The sequence below is a fragment of the Thunnus thynnus genome, chromosome 2, assembly GCF_963924715.1.
Source record: "Thunnus thynnus chromosome 2, fThuThy2.1, whole genome shotgun sequence".
Classification (NCBI taxonomy): domain Eukaryota; kingdom Metazoa; phylum Chordata; class Actinopteri; order Scombriformes; family Scombridae; genus Thunnus; species Thunnus thynnus.
The window spans coordinates 11181113-11195222 of record NC_089518.1 but is presented as its reverse complement, the minus strand read 5'-3'; the positions used below and the strand labels follow the sequence as shown (position 1 = coordinate 11195222).

The window sequence follows — 14110 nt, the reverse complement described above, 5'->3', positions numbered from 1 at the left end:
GCCAAGGGTCTGCGAACAATTTGAGTCTTTCTCTTGTGTTTGAATCAATAAAGTCTAATGAACATCACAGCTTTTCCACTCGATAAAGTGCAGTGCAGTGAGCACAGAGTGTAGCTGAGTTTCCAGAGTTTAGTTTATTGACAGCAGTGAATGAACTATGATGGTGTCAGAGGCTTCCTTTATATGCTCCCTCTGTGTAACACTAGCCGGCCCATATGTTACTGACAGTATCTGCTTGGCCCTCAGCGCTCTCATTGTGATTAGTGAGCCATTGATGTTGACATGAATCCTGGCCTCTGCACACACACACAAATACATACACACACACACACACACACACATACTGGCTGGGATTTGGCAGTTAGTTATGTGATCTGCAGTGTGAACCCTGGGATCCAATGTCTGTGAGCCTCGAGGGTTCAGGTGTGTTCCTGATACATGTGGCTTTGTATGTGCGAATGGGTTTTATGTGGTATTGACGCCCAGTCAAGTAATTAAAATGGCAACTTTTGTGGCAAAATTAAATAATTCCTATTAAATCACTGCTATCATGTGTCAAAGTTTGTGTAAGTTCAATCTTGGTGAACTTTGATACGTGAATTTGGTCCGTTGTCTTAGTGCTAATCTTTGAGGGAACAGAGAACTAAAGAGTTCAAAATGGAGGAAACTACTAGCTTTTTTGCATCATCTACTTTTATTTAACCTTACTGTAGCAGACTATAAACTGTTCCATAAATGTGGAATAGCTTTCAGACAGCTGCTGTATGTAACAAATATATCGTTTGAAAAAACTGTGTGAACTTAGTGTCGCGTTAGCAACTAAGCTAACAAGATTGCTTGCTAAGCTTGCATTTTTTCCCCTTTTCCTTGTTTGTATATTTGTACATTTTAGCATGTTTGGAGTGTGTGTGGATACATATTTGGCCTTGTGCACATATGAATAGCACAGCTGTTTGTATTTGTGTGTACTTATTTGTTTGGAATTGTCATCTCTGAGAGGAACATTAAATTGATTTATGCAGCCTTGCCAATCTCACATGGACATACTGTACATGCATGCAAACACACAAACTTTCACCCTTGTCACTCATCACCCCTCTTTTCTTGTCGTCTTCTCCTTTAGCCCAATGTGACCTTCATCTGAGTCGAGTGTCTCTATTCAACATTCACGAAGAAGACGGAAGCAAAAAAAACTGAAAGGGAGATTAAGAAGAAAGCACACAGACGCACGGGGGAGGAGAAGAAAAACAAGTAAGAAAGTAAAAACAGAACAAAGGGTGGAGAAGAAAAACACAGCAGCATCTTTTCTGCCGCCTCCGAAACCTTCCTTTGCAAACAGCACAACTGGCATAGTGAATCTGAAAGAAGAACAGAGGAAAGAAAGGAAGAGGAATGGGGGTGCATGTAAAATGAACAAAGAATCAAAACAAATAAGAAAGTGAATATGAGGATGAAAAGGAAAATGGTGCAGGAGGGGGAGGGAGGGAGGGCGGCAGTTGTCAAAACAGGACGTGGAAATTACAGGCATTTTCAGGTACTCCCGGAAAGAAATTATTCTAGAGCAAGACAAAGAGAAAATGGAGAGGGATGCATGAGCCATGAGATAACAACGAAGCACAGAAAAAGAAAAGGGAAAATGAAAGAAAAATATTGAGTCCGGTTGGATATTGGGTTTTAGATTTTAAAACCATTTGTTAGGGAAGATGCTGAAGGTTATTGGTGGAAGTCATGAAAGACAGATTTAGAAGAAGAGCAGTCAAAATCGAAGCAGCAGAGGCCAAGATATCCAGACTTTTAATCCATAGCATGGGTCAAGCTTCGAAAATGTTTGATCCTACATGTCCCATAATGCAATTCGATAGCATCTTCCTATATTCTATATTCTTCCTGCCTGGTAAATGCCCACTTTTTTTCGAACTCCTCACATCCAATCTGTAACATAGACTTTCTGTTGAAAAATTTAAATCTCGAGCCAGTCAGAGATGACATCATCAGGGTCATTTTCTCAAGACTTTGGAAAGCTCACACCAGTTCCACTCAAAACATTATGGAACTGTCTTTACAGCTCCTCATGAGAAGTAGACTGGCCTTTATGTGTAAAATCAATGAGTGAGTGCCCCTTGCCTTCTTTTGTAGATACCATGCTTTAAATTACGATGACATTTAATCTATATTTGATTTTAGAATTTGAAAGGACAGTACAGGTGAACAGCAGTAAAATATGAGGCAGTGCAAATACATCATTTTCTGGCAGGCACCATACCAGGTCTCAAGAAACCTAGATGTGGTTTGAAGTAGGGTTATAGGATAATAGTAAAACAATTCAATTTTTTTTTTTTTTTTTTTTGGATTACCAATATTAATATACAGTAAGTGTAGATTTTTTAACAATCAAGTCAGGACCCCAGCTCTTAGATTATACTCAGAGAAACTGTGGTTATAATCCATAACCAACACTTTATTGTTTCCCCTTCACTTTTGACACCAAACCTATGTACCTGTCATAGTAGAACAGTGGATGTCACTATATGTGGATGTGTGTTAGTAGGTGGCCATCTCCTGTTTGCGATGAAGGGCTCCCTCATTTTCGATCAGTTGTCTGCATGATCGAGTGACTGGGAGCTCCAGCAGACTTGAGTAAATTGCCTCCTATAAAAAAAGTAATTTGTATCCTCAACTTGCCATCACAGAATACTGCGACACTTAGGCAGAAGAGGGATGCACTTAAAACACACACACACTCATACACCGTGATGACAACAACGACCAAGCAGCGCGCACGCACATTCACACACATCAACACAGAGGTGTGAAAAAACAGCCTCAGGCAACATTTCTCTATTCCTCAATCCATATTTTTCCCACAAGAGAGTGTGTGTTTCTCTCTCTCTCGTCACAATGCGCTTATCCCTTGTTCTCTGTAATAATTCTGGATTTCTCTTTCTCTCTCTCTCTGTCTGTGTCTATCACAGTGTGTGTTTATCTCTGTGAGGATATTGGTTGCAGATCATGAATAGCTTTTTGACACCGAGAGCTTGGGGAAGGAAGGTGGGAGGGGGAGGGGGATGGGGAGGTGCAAGAAAGATGGAGGTGGAGGTAATGTACATCAAAGCAGCATGACAGGTGTCAGGTACGCACAGATAAATGTGCTGCACTTATATGCATGCCTCATACCGACCCAATCATAATACCAGAACTGCAGAGCTCATGCACAGATTCCTGCACATTTCTACTGCTGTGTATTCTCAAATAGTTGCAGAGGTCTTTATTTACCTCTGTTGCAATGAAGTGAGCCTTTATTTGAAACAGGTATATGTTTACTGGCCTTTATATATTTTAGTAAGACATTTCCCTGTTTTCTGATCCACTCCTGTTATTGCTGTTGATGCTGTTTGCTGGTAATACACACTCAGCACTTCCTCCATGCTTATATTTCCACAGCACTAATTCCATCAGTACAACAACATCATTTTGTCATACTGGCCGTGCTGTTGCTCTGAGACTCCCTGACAGAATTCTGTTTTCATCCACTAATTTTTTGCTGTTGTTTCCACTTTGTTTTTGTTTTTTTCGATTGCTGTCAAGCCACTGTCACCGCTTTCTGCAACAGTGCTTCACATTAAAAGCCCTCTAGAGGATTGAAGGGCATAATCCCTCCCTCTCCTAGGCTTTTAATTTGAAGCGTCAGCAGGAAGTGTTGATTTTTATTGAAGGTAGCTTAACTCCAAACAAAGAATGGCAAAGAAGAGATTGGAATTTATCGGTTGAATGAGATCAGCTTTTTGGTTAAAGGGATAGTTTGAGAAATAAACTTTTTCTCCTCTTCGCTTTCTTTTTGCAAGAAAGTGAATAAGTGAATGCCGTGTGTTGTTGTATCGATGGAATTACTGCTGTGGAGATGTAATGTTGAACTGACCATGTGAGCCACCTACTCAAGTGTTTTGGGGTGAATTTATATTTCCATTGTTAAAGTAAAAATGCAAGAAGCCCCTGCTGCTACTTATAAGTATAGTGACATACACATATACACAAACAAGCAAGAGATGATGCTAACCCAACACACACACACACACAAGGTTCCCCTCTGTCAGGTTTGATGAGGTGAACGAGTGTGAACCTGCCGCATCTTGCATTCCTCCATCCTCCCTGTCCGCGTAGCAGCAGTCCTTGTCTCTTTATCGATCCCAGCTTATCTTCCCGTAAACCTGGACCTCTTTTCTCTCCTCCTCGCCTCAACCACCTCCTTCCCTCCTCTCCTTCCCCCCTTTTTTGCTATCGATCAGCCCGAGTGTTCAACAAAGTAGAGAGCAGACAGTAGTTAATGTAGAGCCGGGCCTGGAGGAGCGCTGCTCGCAGTTCGCGTATCGCCTTTCCCTCCTAATGGGTCCAATCAGGATCTAATAGACCCTGCGTTAGAGCATCGAGGCCCACCACTCCTTTCTTACTCTTCTCACCTTTCACTTCTCATCTTCTCTTTCCCCTCTTGCTTTCTACAAATATCTATCTGCACTGTATGTCTGCCAGGTGCATTTTTAACTGATTAACGTTGATTTCGCTAACTGATCCGATAGCTGTCATTGGCAGATTTTTTTTATGCATTTATTCATCCAGGGAAGGATTTGCTTCTGCTGAGTATGCACAGAATTTTTTTCTGAAAAGTCCTGCTTTGCATTTTTACAGTAATGCACATTCATTCCTGGGAGCTGACCAGTACAACCACAGTCTGCTAATTTTGGCCGCTGGGAGCTGCCCAGTAGCAGAAACTCAACTCTTTCATTGTCTCCAGACTTCTCTCAGTTGCTGAGTACATCGACTCTTGCTGGGTTAAGTGCCTTGCTCAAGGGCACCTTCATTGTCAGTATTCGTTGAGTCAGAGGAAAGTGTCTCTCTTTATTTTCCTTTACAGTTTTTGCTCGCCTTTCAGCAGTTTGAATGGCTTATGTATAAAAAGTAAAATGGGAAAGTCAAAGAATAAAAGTGACATTCACAGCGATGATTGAAGGTAATACAGAGATCAGTTTTATTACGATAGTAAGACAACACAATTTCTCAATTTCTTTCTTTAACCAACAGGGAGTTAGATAGATGACACTTGAAGGATGATTTCTATGAATAATTTCTACATTTGATACAATAAGAAACACAATTGATGACACACAACAAGGCTAGGCATTTCCCAGATTATGTAAACCAGTAGCTCCCAACATGGGGGTTGTGAGATAGATCTGGTCATTAAGAAAGGAAACCGGAAAAAAATCATTTTAGACTTTCCTCTAACATTGGCTTTTTTGTGACTTACTGGATCATTTAACTTTTTTGGTCTTGAAAAATAGAAGAAATTGTCTTTTTGGTTGAATTTCCCTCCACCAGTAGAGATACTACGGGTGATGAGGGGTCGAAAGAAAACATTGGTTTATTTTAAGGAGTCACAAAGCAAAAAAGGTTCAGAAATACTTTTATTTAGACATTTATTTGGAGATAAATCTGAATTTTGTTTTGTCTTCCAAATATGTTTGGCTAACCTTTATTTCAGACATGTCTGATTGTCTGACTGCTCAGGTTTCTTTCCTCGTCAGAGCTCTTTATAGTGATGTCGCTGTGTTCCCAGATCTCAGCTATTAACTTAATGAACACAGCATTATCATTAACGATACCATGATGACCAAAATTGAGAAAGTAAGAACCAAGTCATGAATGATGATCCTGATCAGAAGCAATTCAGTCACTTTTTAACCAATTACTGAGTGATGTTTTGGAACAAATCTGAACTAGCTGACTGTGTCTGAGCTCATGAACACCACAGCAGAGCCTGAGATACACAACATCTAATGAACATGAACACGTACTGAGAGAAACATTATGAATTCCGATACATCTAAATGCTAATACGGGAGGCGGCTGGAGAGGTAGAATTAAATGTGCTGAAAGCAGGAAGTGGTGCAGCAGCAAGATTGCAGTATTCAGCATTGATGCAGGCAGATAGCGTCTATATGGTCCATCCAGTGCTACAGATAGGTTGTGGTCATGTATGTTTGAACAGCATAAAGAAATACAATATATAAAAACTGCATTTAAGGTCCCTGAATCCTCAGTCATGTTTTCTCCTATCGGCTTTATCATTCTATTCGTCTCTCTATCAGCCTCCCTCCCCACCTGCCTGCCATTGAGGTGTGTGTGGGCTGTTTCTATAGGAGTCCAGCTAGGTGTAACCTTTCTGCCCCATGGCACCTCACTGGGATCCAGGGCTCTGGGCTCAGTGTGAACTCCTGAACTCTTACAGAAAGAAACACTCAAAGAACAAAATCGAGAAGAGGGAGAGGACAGAGAGAGTGGGAGGGAAAGTGAAAGAGTATTACAGGACAATTAGCCCCCCTAGGAGCATAGTAGGCGGTCTCCCCAAGCCAGAATACACTGGGAGTGTTTCAGGGACAGGGAGGCAGAGAGAGAAACTGAAGCGAGAGGCAGATAGTGTGTGTGTGTGTCTTAGTGTTTTGCATTCACACGCCCAGCGGTTGTTGTTCCGAAATGAGACAGTACGTCGGGCGCCTGAAGGTGTCAATACAACCGTTTCTATTATTCAGAGCTGATTATAGCGCTAAATCGTTCAGCGGTGAATACTTTTTAATGAGCTTTGAAATACAACAGAGAAAGTTTGTCAGCTTTTTTGTTTGTCTGAATCTGGCCGGCGGGGGAAACGAGCATGTTTGCCAGAGTGATTTGATTAGTGCGCTGGTGTGTGAGGAGCAGGTTGCAACATATGTGAGTGGTGATTTTGAAGATGATTTGAGAGTTCATATGACATGTGACAAAGCATTATTTTCATGTTTTGTGTGTACAGTACATGTGCGTTTACATATACTCATAGTTTCATGTGTGTATGCAGTCCATATATGTGAGCAGTCTGATTGAATTTGTGTCTGTGTGTGTTACCCTGTGGTTCATAAATCAGTCCGTTGCCTTGAGCAAGGCTGATCGACCTGTGACTACGCGGTGATCATGGACTAGCACACACGCACTTATAATGTGCATTGATGGCAGGTCCAAGCAGTATCCCGGCATCCCCTGGGCCTGCACACAGGGCAGGCAGGTCGAGGCAGGGGAGAGTGCACATGGGTTTTACCACCTCTCACTGCACTCATGTGTGATCATCGTGAACAACATACGCCACGCTGACAGCACAAGGTCGACCAGAGAAAAAGGAGAAGGAGAGCCAGATGGAGAGATTGAGAGAGTGGAAAACACAGACAATGTGTCTGCTTGCACATAAGTAGCCTGGTTATTGTTGGCTTTCTGCCGTAATCACATTTCGTAAATGTCATGAAAGTGAGACACCTGGTTTCCACAATCAGGATGAGGGATTAAGAGGAACCTGGTTAATGTAACGTAGCTAGATTTCTGCTGGAGAAAGCTGAATTCTTGGCCATGCAAGTTTTGAATGGGATTTTTACACATTTATGCTATACTATATTCTTTAAAATATGAAATACTGTATTAACACAAATATTATATGTATACCAGTAAAGTTAGAGAATAACTGGATATGAAAGTACATCATTGTGAATTTCTCACGGCACCGCAAAAAAGGAAAATTAGTGCCCAGTCAAAAAATTGGCAGGCTGATGCAGTGTTTTTGTTGTTGTTTTTGAGGTAATTTAGGAACCATGTCACCATTACAATGTTTGTCCACTGACAAGTTTATTTTTCAACTGTAAAATGTTCTGCTCAGCAAAGATCTTGGGCAAAGTTAATAACCTAATTTAAAGGATCCATATGAAAAATGTTATGTATGGTATAGTATTGTATAGTATAGTATAGTATAGTATAGTATAGTATAGTATAGTATAGTATAGTATAGCCTCAGAAATCCAGTGTAGGTCAGGCGCTACTGAAAATGTATTGTGATATAGAGTTTTGATTATATTATCAAGCCCTATTAGCTTAATAAATAATGTAAGATGAAAACTTTCTGAAGCAAGACATCTATAAGGAACTCCTGACCACGTCTGCTCATTTCACTGATTAGCACTTTCAATCAGACAGACGTGGGTGACACACTGAGTGAAATTAATTGCAGCAGTGATTGGTTGGAATTAAAACCGTGGACCTCCAGGGCACAGGGTTCAGATCCTATGATTAAGACCATCTATGAACACTAAAAACTCTCTAGTCAAACTAAAACTAGTAAAGCAAAGGGATTCATAGACTGATTCATAGATTCAGACTGATATCCCTCAAGTGGAGGGATATCAGTTTGGAGGGTCTGCAGGGCAGTGCAAAAAGCTATGAATACAATACGGATAAATAAAAAGTCTTTAGTGAACAGTTGCCTATTTACTCACTCAGCAGACACAGAACAACATTAGCATTCATTTGTAGTTGTGTGTCTGTTGCCCTGATGAATGTAAGTCCAATATCCAGTTACCTCTTTGCTCTGTTCTGGTTTTTACCAACTCCTGAGGAAGTATCTGGTTCTTTAGCATCACTATGTTCACCAGCTTATTGCTAACTTTGTCTGCCTGCCGTTTAGTGCTTAGCAGGTAGCATACAGTGTCTTTATCTGTGTACCATGGCACAGAGATTTAATTTCTGAAAGCAGCTGCCTGCTGCAGTTGGCATTGAGATTGATAAAGAATGGTGAGATTGAGATACAATGAGCTGAAAGACACTAAAATCCCTGTAGAGCCTTTAGTGAACTGCAGTCTTGTGATCATTGTGCGTCATAATGAGTGACCTTTTTCAAATTACATGTAGCCATTTGGCCCATTGTTATATATAATATATATTTGTGGGGCTTTAATTGTCATTTAGAAGATTTTCTAACTTGTCAAACTTCTTAGTCCAATAATAAAATAATTTTAGGGCCAAGAACACTATTCCTGATATTTGCACCAAAACCTCATACAAGTCAAATCAGGGTTCAGCTATTGTTGCAGCTTTCTACTTATAGCTGTGAAATATCTCCATATCTCCTTCACTCCCCAAATGTTCTGAATAAGATCAGCTTCCATCAGGCCTGCGTCCACCGCAACAGACCAAAAGCACAGATGGTCTCGCTGTCCGATTAGCTGGACGTCAGTCTCCCCGGTTTCATCTTGCCTGCACCTCCTCTTCTATCACTTCCCCAGGTCTGAGCAGGTGTTTGGCCCACAGTCAGAGTCCAAATCAGATCCATTTCATCTGTAATCAGCTGGAGCCCCTGGCAATGATGGAAGAGATCAGAGCGCCGATCAAAGAATTATAAGCCAACCACGCCTGCCCAGCCGACCATGACACGGACAAGGTGGCGGCAGGGGGGCGGTGGGGGCAGCAGGGGGGTGAGGGGGTGTAGAGAGAGCGAGGGTGAGCGAGCAGGAGCTACAGCAGGGATGAAAGGAGGGAAGATGGAGATTTGAAGGCCTGCAGAATCTCCCAGGGGAGGGACATGAAAGAGCAGGGTGCTGGTGGGAGGCAGCGGTGAGGGAGGCTAAGATGTTACACTGCAAGCTCCCATGAGAGATTTTTTATTTTTTTGTGGACACTTCCATCAAGTAGAAATAGGTTGCTTAAAGTCAAATGCGGTGCTCAGTTCCGCTTCAATTTGAGGTAATTAGGATGGGAAGTGAATTTCAATCATCATGTGAAAGGAAAGTCAGTGACATTTACTTGATGCATTTGAATTGCTTGATGCCCCGGCTGTGGTTAGCAAATCATTAATTGTATGCAAATATAGGAAATGTGCCCAGGTGCGTGAAAATTGATGGGTGGCTCACATACTGAGCAGTTTTAAAGGGGGATTTCAAACATTTTTTCAGAAAATGTTTAATATGGTGTTGGATGTTTCAGAAGGATGCTACGGCAAGCATGATCACACACTCTTCTGCAATCATCTCCTACATTCATAGACACGCACACACTGCATGCAGCTGATCAAACCCCTCTTTGATTATCAGTCTTTCGTCTGTGCCAGCTCAACACAAACACACTGCACAGTCTGCCAGCACACACAGCCATAAACACACACATGCAGCTCTTTAATGTTGGCTGGTCAGCATGGACACTCAACACGTTTGTTCACACCTATATTCACAGATATGCTAATTAATGCTATCGCTTAGATGCAGACCCACTCAGGCTTGATATTGCCTTTAAGCCATGTATTCAAACCATGGAGACCCTCATACACAAACACACACACACTCTACCTGATGTAAGTGTCCACCTGTGTCTTTGTACAAAGACTCTCAGATGCTGATTGTGCATGGTGTGGGTGGGTGTGTGTGTGTGTGTGTGCGTGTGTGTGTGTGTGTGTGTGTGTGTGTTTTTCACTGTCAATGGTGTGTCCATATCTGCTCCATTAGCGCCACACTGTGAATAAAAGCAGTGCATTAGCTCTGTTGCCTTCATCTTTCTTGTCAATGTATAGGAAAAAGCTTCTCAGTGAAATGTAGAGCTGAGTTTTTTCAGCACTGTTGCACGCATGGCCCTGCAACATTGTATGAATACTTGAGAAGAAATAGCAAAAAAAAATGCTCAAGTCCATGTTGACTTCCCTCACTTCACATCCCACAAGTCATCAATTTTGCAGGGAGCTCTGTAACATGATATTTTTTCACTCCGATTTCATAGCCGTTTTGCTCTGGACTTGAACCCAGAACCTTGAAGTCTCTTCTTTGATGCATTGCCACAACTAGAGCCATTGTATATTTTTACATTTATATTCCAGGCATTTAGTTAGAGCTGTCATACAGAGCAACTTAGAGTGTGCGAGCTCAGATTCAAATCACTAAAGCTGTTTTTGAGGGACCTCCGTGTTTTTAAAGGCTGATCTCTGATCAAAACGTTTCAGCTGTAAAAAATTCATCTAAATTGGTGAAATTATCATATGATACATCTTCTCCCAAGGCTCTGTGATGGGCTCAGAGACTCTCAGATAACATTTTGAACCCTTCAGACTGCATTTGAATCACAAAAATGAAACCATGTGAACTCAGGTCACAAATTATCATTTGGCAATGAATCTTTCTGTGTGAAGAAAAGATCATGTTTTGAGCAATTTATCTTTAAAGACCTTTCTGAAAGTAAAGTTCAAAAAGCTGTGCTACAATGAAACTATAGGACCCACATTTTTCTTTTTCAGTATTGTGATATCCACTGTCTGTATGATGGAGATTCCTCCCTGATCACAGGTAGTGAGTATCATCATGGTGCAATGAACTCATATTAGCATATCTTATCAAGTACATCTTTTAAAGTCTTTTTTAAAACAAGTGGAAAAACCTGCCAGTGCGATGAGATAATTTGAACCTGTTTCCTGTAAAAAAATTAAAAAATTAAAAAAAATTGACTTTTTTCAACACATTTCTCAAACTGAGTGCCATTTGAGATTTTCAAAAAATTCTTGAAACAAAATGAGTCTATAGCCATGCCAGCAACTCTGAGGCTGATAAATGTTAACATTAGCATGCTAACATGCTCACAATGACAATGCTAACATGTTGATATAATAATATAGTGTATAACGTATGATGTTTACCCTGTTCACCATCTTAGTTTAGTGTGTTAGCATGTTAACATTTGCTAATTAGCACTGAACACAGTGGACCAGGGGAATGTCATTGGTTTGTATTTGGTCATAACGAATTGCACTTGGAATTCAAATTTTGACTATTTCTTGAATTGTGATGTTTTATAATTATCATTAAAATGACTAGTACTTAGGCCACTACTAGTAATTTCACCTCAAAATCCATAGAGCATTATTAGTCTTGCTCTCACCACTGAGACTCAGTGTCCCATGATGCTTTTAATGCTGTTTCAGAGGCTTTTCTACTTTGACAAGACTATTATTCTGTCAGAAAGCTCCTCTTTTGAATATTTCAAACGATCCAGTATTGAAAATATGTGTCCAACCATTCATGCACCAGTGCTGCTCCATCTTTCCACTATGATGATTACAAAGTAAGGGGAACGCGGCATAAAAGTCCTCGAGCGGCTCTCATCCCTCCGTCCACGAGGTGTGAAATCGTTTGATTCTAGCTTGTTCCATTTCAGTGAAAAAGACTTGTGAGTGTGAGAGTTTGCACTTGTCTGTATTTGTGTGTGTTTTTAAATGCTACAGGAGCAATAAAAGGTGGAGGGGCGGTAGGGGACGGGGTAGCAGGAAGGAAGGAAGGAAGAGAGCTGACGGTAGCTGGTGTGTTTGTTTTGCAGGGAGGCGAGAGAGGAGATGAAGGGTGGGGGCTGTCCTTTAGTCCATCCGTCTGTGTGTGTGTGTGTGTGTATGTGTAGGGGGGGGGCAGTTACGGGTTAATGGACATTAAGTCTGTCCCAGCGTGATAGTCGGGGAGGAGGGCAGTGGGTGATGCGCCCTGGCTCTCTGTTACCCACAGAAAAGGTCAGAGGTCGGGGTTAAAAGTCAAACAATGCCTGGAAGGACTAGCAATCAGCTGGGACTGCACCAGAGGTCAATGTGTGTGTGTGTGTGTGTGTGTGTGTGTGTGTGTTTGTGTGTGTGTGTGTGTGTGGTAATATGGGAGGAAGGGAAGGAAAAGGCTGCCAGGAAAGAAGACATGGAGAAAATGAAGGGCAGTAAGAGGACAGTGGAAAAAAGAGGATAGAAAGAAAGGAGGACAGACAGATACGGGTTGAAAACGTTCTTCTTCTTTTCCTTTTTTTTTCCCTTTTCCCTGGCATTCACTCACTTCGAAGAAACAATCCTGCTTTGCTTCTCCCTACAGGGACTCTTCTTACTTCCAAATACACTACAACAAGAAACACACATGCAAACACGCACTCAGGCTCAAATACACACGACACAAATCGACAGCCAAAACACACACAGGAGCTCAGCAACCTAATCAGAACATGTGGCCTATTTCTCTGTATGTTTTAATGAGCTCTCTATTGTGGAGTGCTGACTGATATTATTAGGCTGCCATGTCTTAGCTCATTAGCTAAACCAGGCTCAACAACACCAGCAGCTAAAAGATGATTTGATACCGCCTGCAGAGTTATGTGACACCACCGGACCTTAAAGAGGCTGTGGTGAGAGACAGAGCAAGAGAGTTAATTTGGTCATCAGGGTAGACCGAGGCTCAATCTCGCTTTTTATGACACAGCGAGGGATCATAATAGTCGGTTTGATAGAAAGAAAAAGAAAAATAGCCTACATCATACACTGAATAGCTGTTTCCCTCGGCGTTCATAAAGTTCCCAGAAGTTGTGGCTTGAAGATTCAATGTGCAGTTTTAGTAGCAGAATGACATCAAGTTCAGAGAAGCAGTCAACAACACTGTGTGGAAAACAATACTACCTAGCTAATTTGTTTTCACTTGATTGTTATTGTCCTTTGGTGAATGACTCCATTTTCTATATTGGCACGATATAGAATCCATCTGCTATATACTGTTAAAACAGCTAAATAAATCAAACTGTGGTGAACTGAAGAATATACATTTGGTGGTTTCCAAATGGTTTGTACAGTTACATGCTCTCAAAGCTATAACTACTGCTAGTGAGGTAGCCTGCTAGCTTGTTTACTGCCAACTGTGTTGGCTAAGTGAGCTAATATTACAATGTTATATTAAAGAAGGTGGTGGAATGTGGTACATTTACTCTAGTCCCTGTACTGTAGTACTTTTTCGAGGCACTTGTACTTTATTTATGCCACTTAATACTTCTACAAAGGAAATATTTCACTTTATAGTTGACAGCTGTTACTAGTTTCGTTGCAGATTAAGATTTAAAATTCAAAATGTATACATTATAAAATATGATGCATTGTTACAGATTAAACCATCCAAATGCATATCCTTCAATATTAAATTGATATGTACACTTCAGTGCATCAGTAATAATCATTATGTAGTATAACAGCCTATATAACAGTATAACTGACAAAGTACAATTTTGAATGTAATGAATAGGTAAGAACCACAACTTCCACCATTGCTTATGAGCCATACTGGTGGTGGGTTTGAGCTGTTTTTTATTTTAAAAATGCTATAAATTATTCATTTCAGTAGGAACACTATGTATTTACTTTTAAATCTTTTTATTGAAATTTTCAAAATTTCAGTGGAGTTTCGATTTAAAAATATATGGAGTCAAGACAAGATACAGAACAACATAA

General features: G+C 40.9%; 1 protein-coding gene across 1 annotated transcript in view; it reads left to right on the top strand.

Annotated features, from left to right (window-relative positions):
• sema4c (sema domain, immunoglobulin domain (Ig), transmembrane domain (TM) and short cytoplasmic domain, (semaphorin) 4C) overlaps positions 1-14110 on the top strand; it is a 94740-nt gene that overhangs the window by 29059 nt on the left and 51571 nt on the right. The window contains exon 2 of the mRNA XM_067602997.1: positions 1124-1251. The gene's annotated coding sequence lies outside the window, so the exon portion shown is untranslated. The remainder of the gene's footprint in view (positions 1-1123; positions 1252-14110) is intronic.